This window comes from Aquarana catesbeiana, linkage group LG04, assembly GCF_042186555.1.
Source record: "Aquarana catesbeiana isolate 2022-GZ linkage group LG04, ASM4218655v1, whole genome shotgun sequence".
Taxonomy (NCBI): Eukaryota; Metazoa; Chordata; class Amphibia; order Anura; family Ranidae; genus Aquarana; species Aquarana catesbeiana.
Window position 1 is genome coordinate 20,743,449 of NC_133327.1, and position 20,594 is coordinate 20,764,042.

Below are 20,594 nucleotides of genomic sequence, written 5' to 3' on the forward strand. Positions count from 1 at the left end.
GCTGTCAGACTGTTCTAAACACGGGAAACATGCGCCCCTTTACAGGCATACTATAGACACCCCCCAGGTATGAAATTTAAAGGGATATTACACTTTTATTGTTTGACTTTAAGCATTATTAAAATCACTGCTCCTGAAAAAACGGCCGTTTTTAAAACTTTTTTTTGCATTGATCCATGTCCCCTGGGGCAGGACCCAGGTCCCCAAACACTTTTATTGACAATAACTTGCATATTAGCCTTTAAAATTAGCACTTTTGATTATTCATGTTCGTGTCCCATAGACTTTAACGGTGTTCGCGTGTTCGAACGAATTTTTTTCCTGTTTGCATGTTCTGGTGCGAACCGAACAGGGGGGTGTTCGGCTCATCCCTATTCCTTAATGACAGTGCCGTTTATTCGTGCTCCTACTGTGCAAACACTCACCGGATACTATCACCCCTACAGGGGTATTGCGCTGTCACAGTTTTTGCCACTGTGTAGAAGTTCCTGGTAATTTCGGATCATGTTTTTTAATATAGTCAAGATCAAAGATCCTATACTCGTTTGTTTGGAAAAGATGCAAGACGTTGGTCAGGCCACGTCCTACGCATTTTGTCATTGGACGCTCCTGTAGACTTCCAATGACGAAACGCGTAGGGCATGGCCTGACCAACGTCTTGCGTCATCTCCAAACAAACGAGTATAGGATCTTTTGACGGTTCAAACTTAGATCTTTCATGCTTTACTTGAATTTTCACAATGTGAGTACCATTCTGTTTACTTTTGGAATAAAGTTTTTAAATGTTTTTACGCTATGGGCACCCCTTCTTTTTCATGTTGAACGATATTAAAAACACAATCCGGAATTGCCAGGAACTGCTACACAGTGGCAAAACTGTGACAGTGCAATACCCCTGTAGGGGTGATAGTATCCGGTGAGTGTTTGCACAGTAGGAGCACGAATAAACAGCACTGTCAATAAGGAACACTGGAATAAGAAGATTGATTTGAACAATATTGTTTTATCAAGAGGAACAACCTTTTCATGCACAGCACCATTTGTGCACTTAATAAGACTATTTAAAACAATATTGTTTCTCTAACCAACACTTGTTGTTCTGAACACAAGTCACTTTACCATCAACTGAATTTTCTCCCCCCCGGGTCCCTTTCCCTCTCCTCTCCCATTCCCCTTTCCCTCTCCTCTCCCATTCCCCTTTCCCTCCCCCATCCCCCTCACCCCCAATATTTCACTTCAGCACTTTTTTTCTTATGCACTTTAGTAATGCACAATATGACTTTATGGGCATCTTTGATATGATTGTATACTAGGATCACGTGGTAGATGTGAGTTGCATGGGGCCAACCACTTCTAGAAGAATATATATTATTTTTATATTTTTTATGTAAAACTACGTTGGGTGTAAAACCCCTTTTTTTGGGATTAAGTCTTTTAGGAATTCAGTTTTTTTTCACTTTCACCAGAGGTGACAACAGCAAGTAATAACATTGTCACAATACATTGCCATATCACCAGAACAGCGCCGCACCCACATCAAATTTCTCTCTATCTCAGCATTTTCCACTCTGGTGGTGACTGCATCTGTGGAGGCAGCAGTTCTGAACCACATTTGTACCTATCACCATTGCGCGGATTTATTATTTTTCCTGATGCCATCCGATCCGCTGGAAGGAAGGAAATAGGACCACCAGCTGTCTGTTTTTGATGGACAAGATTGGGTCCGATAGCAGCGGGTGCCAGAGGACATGTGTCCGCTGACATCCACCGCTCCATAGAAGACACAGGAGGGTCCGATCAGGTCCATCTAAAAAACTGACTGGCGGATCTGATTGGACAGCCCATGTGAAGCAGGAGATCTTCAGTAAAATACTATAGTTCTGATACTTGTGGTTCTGTTTGCACTTGTGCTCTTGTTTTATGCTACAGCATGCTTTTTTTAAGGACTGGGCCTGGGAGATTGCCAGAAAGCACCTACTTCTTTATATAGCAATTACGAGATAAGCCCCAATCTAGCCTGTTAATCAAGCTCATGTTTTAGACCAACACCTATCGCTTGAGCATTATATCCCTTTCCCATCCCTAGGCCATGTTTTTTCTGATGCTTCTGTGTCTCCATTCACTGACTTCAGTTTATATATCTGACTATGCTTGTTCACCACCCACCTTGACCTTTTTGCTTGTTCCTGATATTGCTTATTGACTGTGTACCATGCTCGGGTTCTCCTTTGTTCAGTTAGCCACCACACCAAATATATAAACTAAAAATATTTATTGCCAGCAAAACTTTATTGTTAGCAAAAACAAAAGAATGGGCTCTCATCAAGTTTTAGTGCAAATACAGGCACGGTTTCTTATTAGCACAATAAACAAAAGCAAAATGTGCTTAAAAGAGAAGTATAGCCAAAGCTTGTTAGGCTGTACTTCCCCTATGGATCACAGAAATGCAGTTCATTCTGCACTCCTGTGACCCATTTTAAGCTAGAGGGCTGATGCCAGTCCAGTCTCTGAAAAGATCCTGACCAATTTTTTTGTCAAGTTTTCCTCTGTTAGTTAAAAAATATATATATCAGGAGACATAAGGCATAATGGTGTCTCTGTTTACCTACACAAAATGTTTTGCTTAATTGGCCACAATATACTGTATTTAGATCACTTTTGAATCATTCATCCAAATGCTGAATATTTAAGGTGCTCAGTGAGGATGGAAGTGGTTGCTTCCAGGTTGCTTGCAGCTGCTGCATCCTTACCAATTACTCATTTAAATGGGTGCAGCAGGGAAAGCCTTACATCATTGCCTAAACATGGACACATGCCATATTTCAGCCATATCATTGGTCAAATATGGCATTTGGGCAATGATGTCACCACTATCCCTGTCCCTTCCTTTATACATCTGATTATGGGGAGCTGTCATTCAGGTAGGATCATTGCCCGAAATCATTTGTGTATGGCTGGTCATCCATTATTTTTTTTTGTCATGACAGTGGGCATTATCATCGATGGACATTTTTTGGACTTTTTTTAAGATAAAGGATTTGTCAAACATTTGTGTCTTTATTTCTAAGCTAAAACTCTTTTTTTGGTGAATGAATAAGGGTACTATGTACCCCATACGCATTCACGTGGGGGGGGCAGTACCTGGGAACTCCCTTATTGTATAAAGGGGGGAGGGTTGCTGATCCTAATAAGCCCCCGAAATACTCCACAACCACCAGTCAGGGTTGTGGGAAAGGGGACCTAGTCCTAATCAACATGGGGACTTCCCCATGTTGAGGGCATGTGGCCAGATATGGTTTGGGGTGGGGAGGGGCAAATGCTCATACCCCTATCTCCCTTCCTCTTGTATAAAGGGTCTGGTATGAGTTTTTAGAGGGGCCGCATTAATTTTTTCTTTTTCTTAGAGCACCCGCCTTTAAAATCTGTACCAGACCTATTTTTTGGTGTGAGGTACCCCTTTAAAGTCCATACCGGACTCAAAGGGTCTAGTGTGCCTTTTGAAGCGGGACACTATGTCATTTTTTTTTATTCTTGCTGTAGCATGTGCGAAATCAAAAAATTAAACCTTTTCAATTGATTGCAAAAGACATTCTTTGCCAGCTTCTTGAAAGAAGAAAAAAAAAAAAAAGCATGCATGATATTTTTTCATCCCTTTGCATGTCAGCCCAGAAAATGGTCACTTTTCATTTGACAGATTTGGTTGCCGTTCATTTCAATGGAGTCAGTGTTTGGCATCCAAACTTCTTTAAAGATCAGAGAACCCCTGCCGAATGGAGGCCAGGGCAATTTAGCTGATCACTAATTAATAATAAATAACATTCATGTGTTTTATCTAAAATGTACAGTGGGGACGGAAAGTATTCAGACCCCCTTAAATTTTTCACTCTGTGTTATATTGCAGCCATTTGCTAAAATCATTTAAGTTCATTTTTTCCCTCATTAATGTACACACAGCACCCAATATTGACAGAAAAACACAGAATTGTTGACATTTTTGCAGATTTATTAAAAAAGAAAAACTGAAATATCACATGGTCCTAAGTATTCAGACCCTTTGCTCAGTATTTAGTAGAAGCACCCTTTTGATCTAATACAGCCATGAGTCTTTTTGGGAAAGATGCAACAAGTTTTTCACACCTGGATTTGGGGATCCTCTGCCATTCCTCCTTGCAGATCCTCTCCAGTTCTGTCAGGTTGGATGGTAAACGTTGGTGGACAGCCATTTTTAGGTCTCTCCAGAGATGCTCAATTGGGTTTAAGTCAGGGCTCTGGCTGGGCCATTCAAGAACAGTCACGGAGTTGTTGTGAAGCCACTCCTTCGTTATTTTAGCTGTGTGCTTAGGGTCATTGTCTTGTTGGAAGGTAAACCTCCGGCCCAGTCTGAGGTCTTGAGCACTCTGGAGAAGGTTTTCGTCCAGGATATCCCTGTACTTGACCGCATTCATCTTTCCCTCGACTGCAACCAGTTGTCCTGTCTCTGCAGCTGAAAAACACCCCCACGGCATGATGCTGCCACCACCATGCTTCACTATTGGGACTGTATTGGACAGGTGATGAGCAGTGCCTGGTTTTCTACGCACATACCGCTTAGAATTAAGGCCAAAAAGTTCTATCTTGGTCTCATCAGACCAGAGAACCTTATTTCTCACCATCTTGGAGTCCTTCAGGTGTTTTTTAGCAAACTCCATGCGGGCTTTCATGTGTCTTGCACTGAGGAGAGGCTTCCGTCGGGCCATAGTGCCCCGACTGGTGGAGGGCTGCAGTGATGGTTGACTTTCTACAACTTTCTCCCATCTCCCGACTGCATCTCTGGAGCTCAGCCACAGTGATCTTTGGGTTCTTCTTTATCTCTCTCACCAAGGCTCTTCTCCCCCCGATAGCTCAGTTTGGCCGGACGGCCAGCTCTAGGAAGGGTTCTGGTCGTCCCAAACGTCTTTCGTTAATGATATATGAGTGCCACAGCAAAGGGTCTGAATACTTATGCCGTGTACACACGGGCGGACTTTTCGACCGGACTGGTCCGACAGATTTTCCAGCGGACTTTCGACGGACTTTTGACAGACTTCTGACGGACTTTTTAACGAAGGACTTGCCTACACACGATCACACCAAAGTCCAACGGATTCGTAGGTGATGACGTACACCGGACTAAAATAAGGAAGTTGATAGCCAGTAGCCAATAGCTGCCCTAGCGTTGTTTTTTGTCCGTCAGACTAGCATACAGACGAGCGGATTTCTGGGTCCGGCGGAGTTACGACGTAAAGATTTGAAGCATGTTCCAAATCTAAGGTCCATCATATTTGTGACTGGAAAAGTCCGCTGAAGGTCCGGTGAAGCCCACACGCAATCGGATTGTCCACCGGATTTGGTCCGTCGGACAACTCCGGTTGAAAAGTCCGACCGTGTGTACGCTGCATTAGGACCATGTGATATTTCAGTTTTTCTTTTTTTAATAAATCTGCAAAAATGTCAACAGTTCTGTGTTTTTCTGTCAATATGGGGTGCTGTGTGTACATTAATGAGGAAAAAAATTAACTTAAATGATTTTAGCAAATGGCTGCAATATAAAGGCTTGTACACACAATCGGACTTTTTGACAACAAACATGCAAATTAGCTGTTTTGGAGCAACATCCCACCGTGTATACGCTCCATCGGACAAACTTTTTCTGTTTTCATCAGACTTTTGTTGGCTGTGCAAAAGGAAAAACTTTCCGGCAACAAATGTCCGATGGAGCAAAGTCCGATTATGTGTACACAAAGCCGTCGGACTTTTGTACAAACTACTGTACCTGCCCGCGAGAATGTTTTCAACGTGATCCGAACGCACTGGTTCTCGGCGACAGGGTACTGTACATCTCGTGCTGGCTGCAATAGGAAAAACACATTTTCCTACTGCGGCGAGCGTGAGAGGGAATTCCCCTCTGGGAGCATACCAGGCACTTAGGTCTGGTATGGATTTTAAGGGGAACCCCCTACGCTGAAAAAACGGCGTGGGGGTCCCCCCAAAATCCATACCAGACCCTTATCCGAGCACGCAGCCCGGCCGGTCAGGAAAGGGGGTGGGGACGAGCGAGCGCCCCCCCCTCCTGAGCTGTACCAGGCCGCATGCCCTCAACGTGGGTGCTTTGGGGGGCGCCCTGCGGCCCCCCCACCCCAAACACCTTGTCCCCATGTTTATGAGGAAAAGGGCCTCTTCCCGACAACCCTGGCCGTTGGTTGTTGGGGTCTGCGGGCGGAGGGCTTATCGGAATCCGGAAGCCCCTTTAAGAAGGGGGCCCCCAGGTCCCGGCCCCCCACCCTATGTGAATGAGTATGGGGTACATCTTACCCCTACCCATTCACCTAGGGAAAAAAGTGTCAATAAAAAAACACACTACACAGGTTTTTAAAGTAATTTATTAGGCGACTCCGGGGGTCTTCTTCCGACTTCGGGGGTCTCTCCGGCATCTTCTCCCGGTGTCCGGTTCTGATTGCTCCGCAATGACTTATATAGGCGGTGACCCCGCCCCCTTATGACGTCACAGTCCCGGGCATGCTGGGACTGTGATGTCATAAGGGGGCATGGTCATCGGATGACATCACCCGGTGAATCCACCCCATGCCTATATAAGTCATTACGAAGCGCTTACGCAACATTACATCGAGAGAGAGCGTTGTGTCAACATCGGAAGAAAAGAAGAGGGAAGAAGATGACGCAGAAGTCCTGGCCACCACTAGCAAAAGAGAGGCAGAAGATAGCGGAGGAGCCCAGCAGAAGAACCGGACATCTGGAGAAGAGGCCAGAGAGAGCGGAGCAGAACCGGACATCGGGAGAAGGCGCCGGAGAGACCCTCGAAGTCGGAAGAAGACCCCCAAAGTCGGAAGAAGACCCCCGGAATCGGAAGAAGACCCCCGGAGCTGCCTAATAAATTACTTCAAAAACCTGTGTAGTGTGTTTTTTTATTGACACTTTTTTCCCTAGGTGAATGTGTAGGGGTTCGATGTACCCCATACTCATTCATATAGGGTGGGGGGCTGGGATCTGGGGGCCTCCTTCTTAAAGGGGGCTCCTGGATTCCGATAAGCCCCCCGCCTGCAGACCCCGGTTGTCAAGAAAAGGCCCTTGTCCTCATCAACATGGGGACAAGGTGCTTTGGGGGGGTCTGCAGGGCTCAAAGAACCCACCCCCCATGTTGAGGGCATGCGGCCTGGTACAGCTCAGGAGGGGGGGCGCTCGCTCATCCCCACCTCATTTCCTGACCAGCCAGGCTGCGTGCTCGGATAAGGGTCTGGTATGGATTTTTTTGGGGGGGACCCCCACGCTGTTTTTTCAGCGTAGGGGTTCCCCTTAAGATCCATACCAGACCTAAGGGCCTGGTATGCCCCTGGAGGGGAACCCATGCTGTTTTTTTATTTCAAATTTGGCGTGGAGCTCCCCCTCAAGATTCATACCAAACACAGTGCCTGTCATTGGCGGGGATCCAAGTCAGATCTCTGCACCAGTGTGAACCCGCCTCGCAGGGTGTCAATCTTGCCGATAAAAGTGGCGAGATTTACACAATATCAGACAACAATACAGAAGTTGACCAAAGGGTGGTGGTAAAGAGCTGAAAAACCACGTCATATGGTAAAAGTTGGCTGGAAAAGTCCTGCCGTCTGTATGCAATAAAACTTATGGCCAACGCCCTTTGTACAAAAATCCACAGGAAAGTTTGTACAAAGTCCTATCGTGTGTATGGGGCTTAACAAAGAGTGAAAAATTTAAGGGGGTCTGAATACTTTCCGTCCCCACTGTATCTCAACACTAGATTCCAAACTTACCATAGACCCTGCACTCACTCATTACACAGGTTTGTTTTAAAGCCTAGAATTTTTAATTTATTTAGAATAACACAACATGTTACAAGGATCATATATATTATAGCAAACGATAACCATACCTTATTGGCAGGATCAATGTTTTTTATCATTGCAGCAGGTACTGGGAAAACATCTGGAGTGATGACCACAAACCTTTATGTAGTTCATAGTTCATAGTAGGTGAGGTTGAAAAAAGACACAATTTCTTTTTCTATTCTATTGCTTCTTTCTTTAATCTTTGCTGTTCCCTCCTGACTCTCGGGTTGGTGATCCTGGCTCTCGGTGAGTACTCTGCTTGTTATGCTATAATATTCGCATTCGTTGTTTTATGGCTCCTATAAATATCTTGTCATTAAATGTACAGGGGTTTAATACTCCACATAAGCGAACCAAGGCTTTACGCTCTTTTGCTATGAAAAAAGCTAATATTATATGTTTGCAGGAAACGCATTTTACTGACAAAGTTTATCCCAAATTTCTTTCATCATCATATCCACAATTCTATACTGCTTCAGCTACGGTTAAACAGTGCGGAACTCTCATTGGTTTTCACCGTTCCACTCCGTTTAACCTTGTATCCAAAATAACAGACCCTGAAGGACGATATGTTCTCCTAACAGGATTTATTTCTGATAATCCTATTACTATTGTGTCTTATTATGCCCCTAACAAACGCCCAACTGCTTTCTTATCCCACCTTTTTCAACTTATAGAAGTACATAAGTTTGGTACTGTTGTTATTTGTGGGGATTCTAATGCTACTATTTTTCCGTTCTTAGATAAATCTCCCCCTGGACCTACCAAAAACTCAATAAACCTAACTTTTCAACATCTACTCACCACTCATAGCCTGGTAGATACTTGGCGAGAGATGAACCCTATTAGTAGGTGCTTCACTCATTATTCTTATCCGCATAACTCTTTTTCACGAATAGATCATATTCTAATCCCGTCAAGTATGCTACCAGAAATCATATCATCCAAAATCATTCCTTTTCCATGGACAGACCACTGCGCAGTATTCATTACCATTGCTTCCACAATTCCTAGATCACACGATACCACTTGGTGTATAAACGATTCAATTCTGACCCACCCTTCTCATCGTGTTGAGATTGAAAAAGCACTTTCTGATTACCTAAAATCCAATGATACAGACGATGCCTCTGCTATTACATTATGGAAGGCGCACAAGGTAGTCATTAGGGGTAGACTGATACAACAAGCAACTAACCTTAAAAGACAACGCAAACTGTTGTTTGCAAAACTTGAATCTACCTTTAATGACTGTCATCAAACTTTTCAAACCTCCCCGAATGCTACCAACAGTACCAAAGTAGAAAAAGCCCGCCTGGATCTAGATCTTTTTCTTACTGATACCGCAGATAAACTTATAAGTAAACGCCAGCATGTTCAATATCGCAGGGCAAATAAACCTGATACACCTATGGCCAGAATTTAAAAAAATTTACAACATATACATACATCAGATTGAAAGTATCCCGGGAATCTTACACTAGTAACCCAGTGAAAATACTTGAAATTTTTCGCTCTAAGTTATCTAAACTATTTTCTTCTGCCTCAAATTTTGATAAAACTAAAGCAGACACACTGTTCTCCAATATCACGCTTCCTAACCTTGATCAACAACAGAAAGATCTTCTTGAATGTCCAATTACAGATACTGAAGTCCTTAACGCAATAAAATCTTTAAAATTACGTAAAAGACCAGGCCCAGATGGATTTTCGGCAACATATTATAGACAATTTGCATCAATCTTAACACCTGTCTTAACTAAAGCCTTCAATTCGATCCTTAAAGGTAACTCATTTAGAACAGAGACTCTCACCTCTATAATAACAATGATCCCCAAACCACATTCTGACTCCACCTCCTGGACTAATTATCGTCCTATATCCCTCCTAAATCTCGATATAAAATTAATTGCTAAAATTTTGGGTACTAGACTGAATAACATTATTGGCCTACTAATCCATAAAGACCAAACAGGCTTGATGCCTAAACGCCAAGCTGAAGATAATATCAGTAGAGCACTCTTACTTATTAATGCGGCTAAAACTAGACGAATCCCAGCTTGCCTTGTATCCTTAGACATAAGGAAAGCATTCGATTCGGTTACGTGGCCTTATATGGAATATGTCCTTGGTAAATGGGGATTTGGAAACAATTTTTTAACCTGGGTCTCATCCTTATACAATAATCCTAGAGCATATATCAAATATGCAGGCTATAAGTCAACAATCATTGATATCAAAAGAGGCACTAGACAAGGATGCCCTCTTTCCCCTCTACTTTTTGCCCTAATAATAGAACCCCTGGCACACCTTATTAGAACCAATCCTGACATTAAAGGTATCGAACTAGGTGGTTATCACCATAAACTATGTCTCTTTGCGGATGACATTCTCATATTTTTGTCTTATCCCCATATATCCACCCCTAATCTACTAAAAACACTAGATAATTTTGCCCAAATATCAGGACTACATGTTAATCCAACAAAATCAAATGCATTAAATATTTCCTTATCTCAATTAGAACTTCAGCAGGCACAAACTTCCTTACCCTTTACTTGGGTTCCAAAGCTGCTTCCATACCTAGGAATAAAACTCACAATCTCTCTTAAAGACCTTTTTGCGGCAAATTACTTACCCCTCCTTAAACAAACTTCCGGCTTCCTGAAACAATGGGCTCTTCTATCATTGTCATGGTTGGGAAGGATTAACCCCCCTGGCGGTATTCCCGAGTCTGGCTCGGGGTGGATTTTACATACCAAAAGCGGTATCCCCGAGCCAGACTCGGGCTTGCATCGCAGGATCCAGGAAGAGTTTACTTACCTTGTCCCCTGGTTCCTGCGATGTCTCCCCGCTGTGATCGGCGAGCCGCTGTGTCTCGCTCGATTCACAGTGCCGAGCTCCGTTCCCTGCGAGCGTTGCGACGCACGGGGACGGAGTTCGGCGGTAAATTCAAAAGTGAAACACACAGTATAGATACAGCATACTGTAATCTTACAGATTACAGTACTGTATCAAATAACTACACATCCCCTTTGTCCCTAGTGGTCTGCCCAGTGTCCTGCATGCAGTTTTATATATATAAAACTGTTCTTTCTGCCTGGAAACTGGAGATTGTCCATAGCAACCAAAACTGTCTCTTTACATCAAAAGTGGTTTTAGACCAGCTAGAAAAAAGCGATAATAAATTATAATCACTTGCAGAATTGAGCGATAGTGATTTGTGGGGAGATCCGTCATCAAACACTAAAAGTAATAAAAGCTAAAATTCTGGAACTGAGCAAATTTCAGTGTTTTTGATTTGATTACATTATTATATAATTTTTATTATTATTATATTATTATGTGTTTTAATTATTTATAGTTATTTATTATATTATAATTTTTTATTTCGTTTTTCAAACTTTATCATACCCGGGATGTCTACTAGACTCTTGTTTGGACAGATTTAAGTGAACTATTCCTAAGAATTACAGGCCTACAATATAAAACGCCAAATTTCTGTGCAAAATAATGGTACCGCTTTCAGCACCTAAAATCTGAAATAATCATACCGCCAGGGAGGTTAATGCAGTAAAGATGTCAATCCTGCTGAAATTCTTATATTTATTTAGGGTACTCCCTATTTCTTTACCATCTTACTTTCTTAGACTTACTCAAGGTAGAGTTATGTCCTTCATTTGGGGTACCACCAAACCTTGTATACCTAAATCTACGCTTTACCTTAATAAATTGAGTGGTGGTTTGGGATTGCCCAACTTTTCCTCCTATTTCTACACTGCACAGCTAGCACTTATACCCAAGTATCATACTTCTGTAGAAGCTCCCCTATGGGTAGCTATTGAATCAGTGGAAAGTGACCCTATCTCAGTGGCAAATATGTTTTGGCTCTGTCCTGCTGATAGAATACATCTTTCTAATCCTATCACGAAACAGACCCTAGCAGTATGGGATAGATGTAAATTTGCACATAATCTTCAATCAACACATAATCCCTTGCTTTCATTTCTTAATAATCCAGCCTTTTATCCTGCCTGGAAATTCCCAAAATCATTCTCTGCATGGACCTCTACGAACCTGACTCGTTTATACAATCTTTCCTCGACTAAAGCTATTTATACATTTCCTGTACTATGTGAAACCTTTGGGTTACCTAAAACTGAAATATTTCGATATTTACAAATTAAAAATTTTTATGAACCACTTCTTAGTACAGGCTCAACTCTTAATCAAATGACTCAATTTGAGCGGATTTGTATAAGTGATCCACACATTAGAGGACTTATCTCAATATTATATTTCCAACTTAATATGATATCTAGTGAGTTTCTACCCTCATACACAACTAAATGGGCACAAGATATGAATCGAGTGTTTAATAAACAAGATTGGTCGAATATATGGTCAGCAACCAAAACTTCCTCTCCAAATTGTTTTGCTGTAGAAACTAATTACAAGGTTCTAGCATGCTGGTACCTTGTACCAGCTAGAATAGCTAAATTTGTCCCCACATATTCACCTAATTGCTTTAGAGGATGTGACACAGCAGGAACACATTTTCACATATGGTGGCAATGCCCCGTAGTTGAAGAATTCTGGAAGAATATATTTCTTATGGCTTCTAAAGCCCTGGAAATCACGATTCCTCCAGATCCTGCAACGGCACTCCTAAACCTTAAACCCACAATACTCACCCATACTCCATTCCAATTGTTTATCCAACTTAGCACTGCAGCTAAACAAACGATTGCCAAGGCGTGGAAGTCCCAAAATCTAATTCTTGCTGAAGCTAAACACAAAATGAACAGAGCACTTTTATACGCCAAGATGACAGCTATTGAAGAAAATAAAATAAATAAATTTCGCAAAATTTGGCAACCATGGGTTAAAAACTACCTCCCTACAGATTTTGACCAATCTCTGTTGTTACCACACTAAGATATATATCATATTATTACTGAAATATATATTATATTTGTATACCTAATGAGAGCTGGATCATCATCCTGGGAAACTCTCTTTTTTTTTTCTCTCTTCTTTCTTTCTTTCCATCTTTATCTCTCCTCCCTCTCCTTTTCTTTTATTATTTCCTAAAATATTCCTATGGATACTTAGTCTAATAACTTGATTTATTTCTCTAATCTTACATCTAGAATCCCAACTAGTGTATAGTAAATATGGTTGTAAGATATCTCTAAAATTACTTTATTTTATTAACTTATTTATTTATCTTTTTTATCATACTGCAAAGATCTTCTGATGATTGATATGTGTCCATGTATTGTATCATTTTATTTCTTCTTCTGTGAAAACTCAATAAATATATTTAACAAGAAAAAAGACACAAGTCCATCAAGTCCAACCTATGTGTGATTATGTGTCAGTATTACATTGTATATCCCTGTATGTTGCAGTCATTCAGGTGCTTATCTAATAGGTTCTTGAAGCTATCGATGCTCCCCGCTGAGACCACCACCTGTGGAAGGGAATTCCACATCCTTGCCGCTCTTACAGTAAAGAACCCTCTACGTAGTTTATGGTTAAACCTCTTTTCTTCTAATTTTAATGAGTGGCCATGAGTCTTGTTAAACTCTCTTCTGCGAAAAAGTTTTATTTCTATTGTGGGGTCACCAGTGCGGTATTTGTTGATATTGATATTGAAATCATATCCCCTCTCAAGCGTCTCTTCTCCAGAGAGAATAAGTTCAGTGCTCGCAACCTTTCCTCATAACTAAGATCCTCCAGACCCTTTATTAGCTTTGTTGCCCTTCTTTGTTTTTGCTCCATTTCCAGTACATCCCTCCTGAGGACTGGTGCCCAGAACTGGACAGCATACTCCAGGTGTGGCCGGACCAGAGTCTTGTAGAGTGGGAGAATTATTGTTTTATCTCTGGAGTTGATCCCCTTTTTAATGCATGCCAATATTCTGTTTGCTTTGTTAGCAGCAGCTTGGCATTGCTGAGCCTATCATCTACTAGGACCCCCAGGTCCTTTTCCATCCTAGATTCCCCCAGAGGTTCTCCCCCCCAGTGTATAGATTGCATTCATATTTTTGCCACCCAAATGCATTATTTTACATTTTTCTACATTGAACCTCATTTGCCATGTAGTTGCCCACCCCATTAATTTGTTCAGATCTTTTTGCAAGTTTTCCACATCCTGCGGAGAAGTTATTGCCCTGCTTAGCTTAGTATCGTCTGCAAATACAGAGATTGAACTGTTTACCCCATCCTCCAGGTCGTTTATGAACAAATTAAATAGGATTGGTCCCAGCACAGACCCCTGGGGAACCCCACTACCCACCCCTGACCATTCTGAGTACTCCCCATTTATCATCACCCTCGGAACTCGCCCTTGTAGCCAGTTTTCAATCCATGTACTCACCCAGTGGCGTCACTAGGGTTTGTGTCACCTGGTGCGGTATAACATGGTGTCACCCCCCCACCGCCCCAGTGTGAAAGGGGCCTAACCGAGGGCTCCAACATGATGAGTGATGTCATCGCAGCTTTGCCCCCACACTTTTCATTATCTGCTGTCACCAGGGACAAATCCGATCCACTGTGTGGTGATCTCTGGTTTGGGTCTGTCCCCGGGGACAGCAGATAATGGCATCATTGGCATTGATGATTTGATTTGCATTTTGGAACTGACCTGCTGACACGGCGTGTTGCTTGCTGGACCGGATCTGATGACCTCAGGGAAGATGCTGTAATCTGCTGACACGGCGTGTTGCTTGCTGGATGGATCTGATGTGGGTGTGGGTCACTGTCTGTCTACACCTGTGCTGTGATCTGTAGACACCCCCCCTTATCAGACCAGCTTAGGGCGGCTCCGCTCAGTACCTGGTGACTGTGGACACAGCACCCCCCCCCCCCATGAGACCAGCTCAGTCAGGGTGGGTGGGTGTGTCACTCAGCTACTGTGCCTATATCTAATATAATATATCTGTGTCCAGCAGCACCCCCCCCCATCATCATCAGACCAGCTCAGGGTGGGGGTGGCCCAGTCAGCTAATATAATATAGTGAGTGTCTGTCTGATAAGGGGGGGGGGGTGCTGCTGGACACAGATATATTATATTAGATATTAATAGGCACAGTAGCTGAGTGAGCTGGTGGGGGGGGGGCGTCTGGACCAGCTATATTACACTATATATATATATTAACTATAGCTGTGTCTAGCAGACCACCTTGCACCCCCCCCCTTCCTTATCATACTTGCACACAGCACAGGTCAGCCAGGGCGCCAGACAGTGAGAGTCCTCCCACACCAGCTCTTTGGTGGCGTGTCGGTACCATGGCAACCACCCTACCCCCCTCGGCGTCGGCCTCACCTCACCCCTTGAGCTCGGGCCAGTGGAGGATACCAGGACACAACAACCCCCTCCACACACCCCCCCCCCTCCTGTTCCGAATCTGGCAGCAGCTGGCTGGGGTCTGGAGAGAAGAGCGGAGGGCAGCGCGCCGCCCGGGTGGAGATAGTGTGTGTGTAAGACAGTCAGTGATGTAATCTCTCACTCTGCAGTGCAGTGTGAGAGATGAGATGTGACAGGCTCAGGCTGGCTCAGTAGGAGGAGGAAGAAGGAGGACACGCAGCACGCTCACACACTGACATACCAAGCGCCGCCACGGCGCTGGAGGTGTGTGTTTCACACAGGCTGCGGAGTGCGGGGTGATGATCGGGTCAGCTGATTTAAAAAAAACAGTGCTTTCCACACCGTCAGGAGGGTGTCACCCCTCTAGCGGGTGTCACCCAGTGCGGGCCGCACCCCCCGCACCCCCCTAGCAACGCCTCTGTACTCACCCTATGGTCCATGCCAACTGACCTTATTTTGTACAGTAAACTTTTATGGGGAACTGTGTCAAATGCTTTTGCGAAATCCAGATACACCATAAAATACATTTTCAAAGTTCAATAGCTTCTAGCACTAGTACCAGTTGCCTATCTATGACCAAAGGCCAAAAAGAACATAATAAAGTTCAGTAAACAAAATAAAATAGTTTTTAAAAAGAAAACACAAGTTCAGGCTCTAAGGAGAAGAGGGATTGCGGACTCACCTAATCCCTAGAGAAAATGGTAAACTATGGCAAGATACAAATCTTTTCTGACTAATGAGTAACCTGTTAATATATAACAAAAGTACCATGAAAACATCTACTGGTAGCCTCGGGGCTACAGACTACTTATTTCTAGGAAACACAAGAATTTTTAAACGTGGGAACATCAAATTAAATATTTGTTTAAAAAAAAAAAAATAACCCTCTTCTCGAAAATGTATATATATATATATATATATATATATATATATATATATATATATATATATATATATATACATACACAGTATACACACACATTATATTACCAAAAGTATTAGGATGCCTGCCTTTGCACGCACATAAACTTTAATGGCATCCCAGTCTTAGTCCGTAGGGTTCAATATTGAGTTGGCCCACCCTTTGCAGCTATAACAGCTTCAACACTTCTGGGAAGGCTGTCCACAAGGTTTAGGAGTGTGTCTATGGTAATGTTTTGTTTGACCATTCTTCCTGAAGCGCATTTTGTGAGGTCAGGCACTGATGTTGGACAAGATGGCCTGGCTCACAGTCTCAGCTCTAATTCATCCCAAAGGTGTTCTATCGGCTTAAGGTCAGGACTTTGTGCAAATCAGTCAAGTTCCTCCACCCCCAACTTGCACATCCATGTCTTTATGGACCTTGCTTTGTGCACTGGTCCAAATCATTTGGTGGAGGAAGGATTATGGTGTGGGGTTGTCTTTCAGGGGTTGGGCTTGGCCCCTTTGTTCCAGTGAAGAGAACTCTTAAGGCGACAGCATACCAAGACATTTTGGACAATTTCATGCTCCCAACTTTGTGGGAACATTTTGGGGATGGTCCCTTCCTGTTCCAACATGACTGTGCACCAGTCCACAAAGCAAGGTCTATAAATGGATGAGCGGAACTTGACTGGTTTGCACAGAGTCCTGACCTCAGCCTGATAGAAGACCTTTGGGATGAATTAGAGCAGAGACTGTGAGCCAGGCCTTCTTGTCCAACATCAGTGCCTGACCTCACAAATGCGCTTCTGGAAGAATGGTCAGCCAGGTATTTTAACTCCACTCACCTCTTGCTCTAGTGCAGACTTTAGCATTATGAAGGAATGGAAAAGAATAATCCTTACATTGGTTAGTCAATGGGAAGAATGATCCTTTGGTGATCAGTGGGAAGAATGTCCCTTATATTGGTGGTCAGTGGGAAGAATGCTCTTTACATTGGTGGCCAGTGGGAAGAATGTCCTTTACGGTGCCTTGAAAAAGTATTCATACACCTTGACATTTTCCACATTTTGTCATGTTACAACCAAAAACGTAAATGTATTTTATGTGATAGACCAACATAAAGTGGCACATAATTGTGAAGAGGAAGGAAAATGATACATGGTTTTAAACATTTTTTACAAATAAATATGTGAAAAGTGTGGCGTGCATTTGTATTCAGTCAATACTTTGTAGAACCACCTTTCACTGCAATTACCGCTGCAAGTCTTTTTGGGGATGTCTGTACCAGCTTTGCACATCTAGAAAGTGACATTTTTGCCCATTCTTCTTTGCAAAATAGCTCAAGCTCTGTCAGATTGGATGGAGAGCATCTGTGAACAGCAATTTTCAAGTCTTGCCACAGATTCTCAATTGGATTTAGGTCTGGACTTTGACTGGGCCATTCTAACACATACAGACATGTTCAAAGCTTGGCATATTTTTCTATAACCTAATCCTGCTTAAAACTTCTCCACAACTTTATCTCTGACCTGTCTGATGTGTTCCTTGGCCTTCATGATGCTGTTTGTTCACTAAGATTCTATAACAAACCTCTGAGGGCTTTACAGAACAGCTGTATTTATACTGAGATTAAATTACTCACCCTATTTACTAATTAGGTGACTTCTGAAGGCAATTGGTTCCACTAGATTTTAGTTAGGGGTATCAGACCAGGGGCTAAATAAAAATGCACGCCACACTTTTCACATGTTTATTTGTAAAAAAAATTGAAAACAATTTATAATTTTCCTGCTACTTCACAATTATGTGCCACTTTGTGTTGGTCTATCACATAAAATCCCAATAAAATACATTTATGTTTTTGGTTGTAACATGACAAAATGTGAAAAAATTCAAGGGTTATGAATACTTTTTCAAGGCACTGTACATTGGTAAACAGTGGGAAGAATGAAGCTTACATTGGTGATCAGTGAGAAGAATGTCCCTTACATTGGTGATCTGTGGGAAGAATGACCCTTACATTGGTGGTCAGTGGGAAAAATGCTCCTACATTGGTGATCCGTGGGAAGAATGTCCCTTATATTGGTGATCAGTGGGAAGAATGCTCCATACTTTGGTGGCCAGTGGGAAGAATGCTCCTTATATCTGTGATCTGTGAGAAGAATACTCCTTACATTGGTGGTCAGTGGGAAGAATGTTCCTTACATTGGTGGTCAGTGGGAAGAATGCCGCTTGCATTGGTATTCAGTGCAAAGAATGTCCTTTACATTTATGGTCAGTGGGTAGAATACTACTTACATTGGTGCTCAGGGGAAGGAATGCTACTTACATTGGTGGTCAGGGGAAAGAATGCTCCTTACATTGGTGGTCAGGGGAAAGAATGCTCCATGCGTTGGTGGGTCAGTGGTAAAAATGCTCCTTACATTAAACAAAAGTCCCACAATGTACAACTACATTAATCAAGATGCCTGATGCCCACTGAAACAAAAAACCCAACAACCCTAACCAGATGATGCCCCTAGCCCAATGACATCTCCCCAAGCTTTCCTCAACACAATAAGGGAAGGGATGGGAATAGTAGTGACATCATTGCTTATCAGAATCTGGAATCCCTCTTTAAAAGAGAAGTATAGTTTTTTTTTTGCCTAATCATACTTACCTAGGTGGATGCAGCATCAGACTGATGCTGCATCTATCCCCCGCTGCCTCTTCACTGAGCCTTGAGCCACCGAACATTGCCGATGGCTTGGTACTCTCACCTCCCCAAGCGGAGAGCTGCTGCCTGTCAGTCAGCATCTCTTCTGCTCTGCTCCTCCCCGCTCACCGAAGCGCTGAGCTGTGGAGTGGTAGGGAGAGGCAATCTTAGCTTTTCAGTGGCTCGCTGAGAGGCTGAGACTGCCATCAGTCCAGGCAGCTGGCGGATCCCGACTTCCTACATTGACTTCCTAAGTCGGGATGACGTGCTGCCTGGACTGATCCTGGTGACATCAGTGGAGAGCGGACTTCAGACCGCTCTCCGCTGAAAATGGGTCACAGGAGTGCAAAACTAATTGCACTCCTGTGACCCCTAGGAGAAGCCCAGCCGAAAAAGCTCAGACTGGACTTCTCCTTTAACAATAGAGGGCACCCAGATACCATCCTGAATCCCATGTGAAGTAATGGGAACATAGTACCCCACCTATTCACACAAAACATTTAAAGAGTAAATAAAAAGAAAGACATAGTCTTTGTCAAGTCATTTACTGATTAAATGTACTAATGAATAAAAGTCCAATGATGTATATCAACTTTCAATCACATCAAACAGATACAGTATGTAGATCCATGTCTGGTAAAAGAGGCTTCCAGATTCCAAAAAGCCTTCCACCTGCAGACCCCTACAACCACAGCTGCTAGGCCAGCGTTGTTGGGAAGAGGCTTCTTTGCCAGGGGGTCCTTTTTGAGGGCATGTGGCACATTATGATTGAGGAGCAATGGGGGGAACACACATGTCCCACCGCTTTCCTGTACAGACAGACTGCATGATCAGATTAGGGTCTGACATGGATTTTTAGGGGGGACCTCACACTTTCTTTTTTTGGGTATTGCCCCTTAAAATCCATAGCAAACCTATAGTGTCTGTCACTGTATATACGAGGGGTCTTCAAAAAGGTTTCCACACTTTTATATACAGTGGGGACGGAAAGTATTCAGACCTCCTTAAAATTTTCCCTCTTTGTTATATTGCAACCATTTGCTAAATTCATTTAAGTTCATTTTTTTTCCCTCATTTATGTACACACAGCACCCCATATTGACAGAAAAACACAGAATTGTTGACATTTTTGCAGATTTATTAAAAAAGAAAAACTGAAATATCACATGGTCCTATGTATTCAGACCCTTTTCTGTGACACTCATATATTTAACTCAGGTGCTGTCCATTTCTTCTGATCATCCTTTAGATGGTTCTACACCTTCATTTGAGTCCAGCTGTGTTTGATTATACTGATTGGACTTGATTAGGAAAGCCACGCACCCGTCTATATAAGACCTTACAGCTCACAGTGCATGTCAGAGCAAATGAGAATCATGAGGTCAAAGGAACTGCCTGAAGAGCCCAGAGACAGAATTGTAGCAAGGCACAGATCTGGCCAAGGTTACAAAAAAAATTCTGCTGCACTTAAGGTTCCTAAGAGCACAGTCGCCTCCATAATCCTTAAATGGAAGATGTTTGGGACTACCAGAACCCTTCCTAGAGCTGGCCGTCTGGCCAAACTGAGCTATAGGGGGAGAAGAGCCTTGGTGAGAGAGGTAAAGAAGAACCCAAAGATCACTGTGGCTGAGCTCCAGAGATGCAGTCGGGAGATGGGAGAAGGTTGTAGAAAGTCAACCATCACTGCAGCCCTCCACCAGTCGGGGCTTTATGGCAGAGTGGCCCAACGGAAGCCTCTCCTCAGT

At 43.0% G+C, this 20,594-nt stretch overlaps 1 protein-coding gene across 4 annotated transcripts in view; it reads right to left on the reverse strand.

The window, feature by feature from the left end:
* LOC141139089 (alpha-1,4-N-acetylglucosaminyltransferase-like) overlaps positions 1–20,594 on the reverse strand; it is an 82,417-nt gene that overhangs the window by 50,062 nt on the left and 11,761 nt on the right. The window contains exon 1 of one of the 4 annotated variants that reach the window (XM_073624897.1): positions 14,529–14,811. The exons of the other annotated variants lie outside the window; for them this stretch is intronic. The gene's annotated coding sequence lies outside the window, so the exon portion shown is untranslated. Of the gene's footprint in view, positions 1–14,528; positions 14,812–20,594 lie in introns of those variants that run through there. 4 annotated transcript variants of the gene reach the window in all.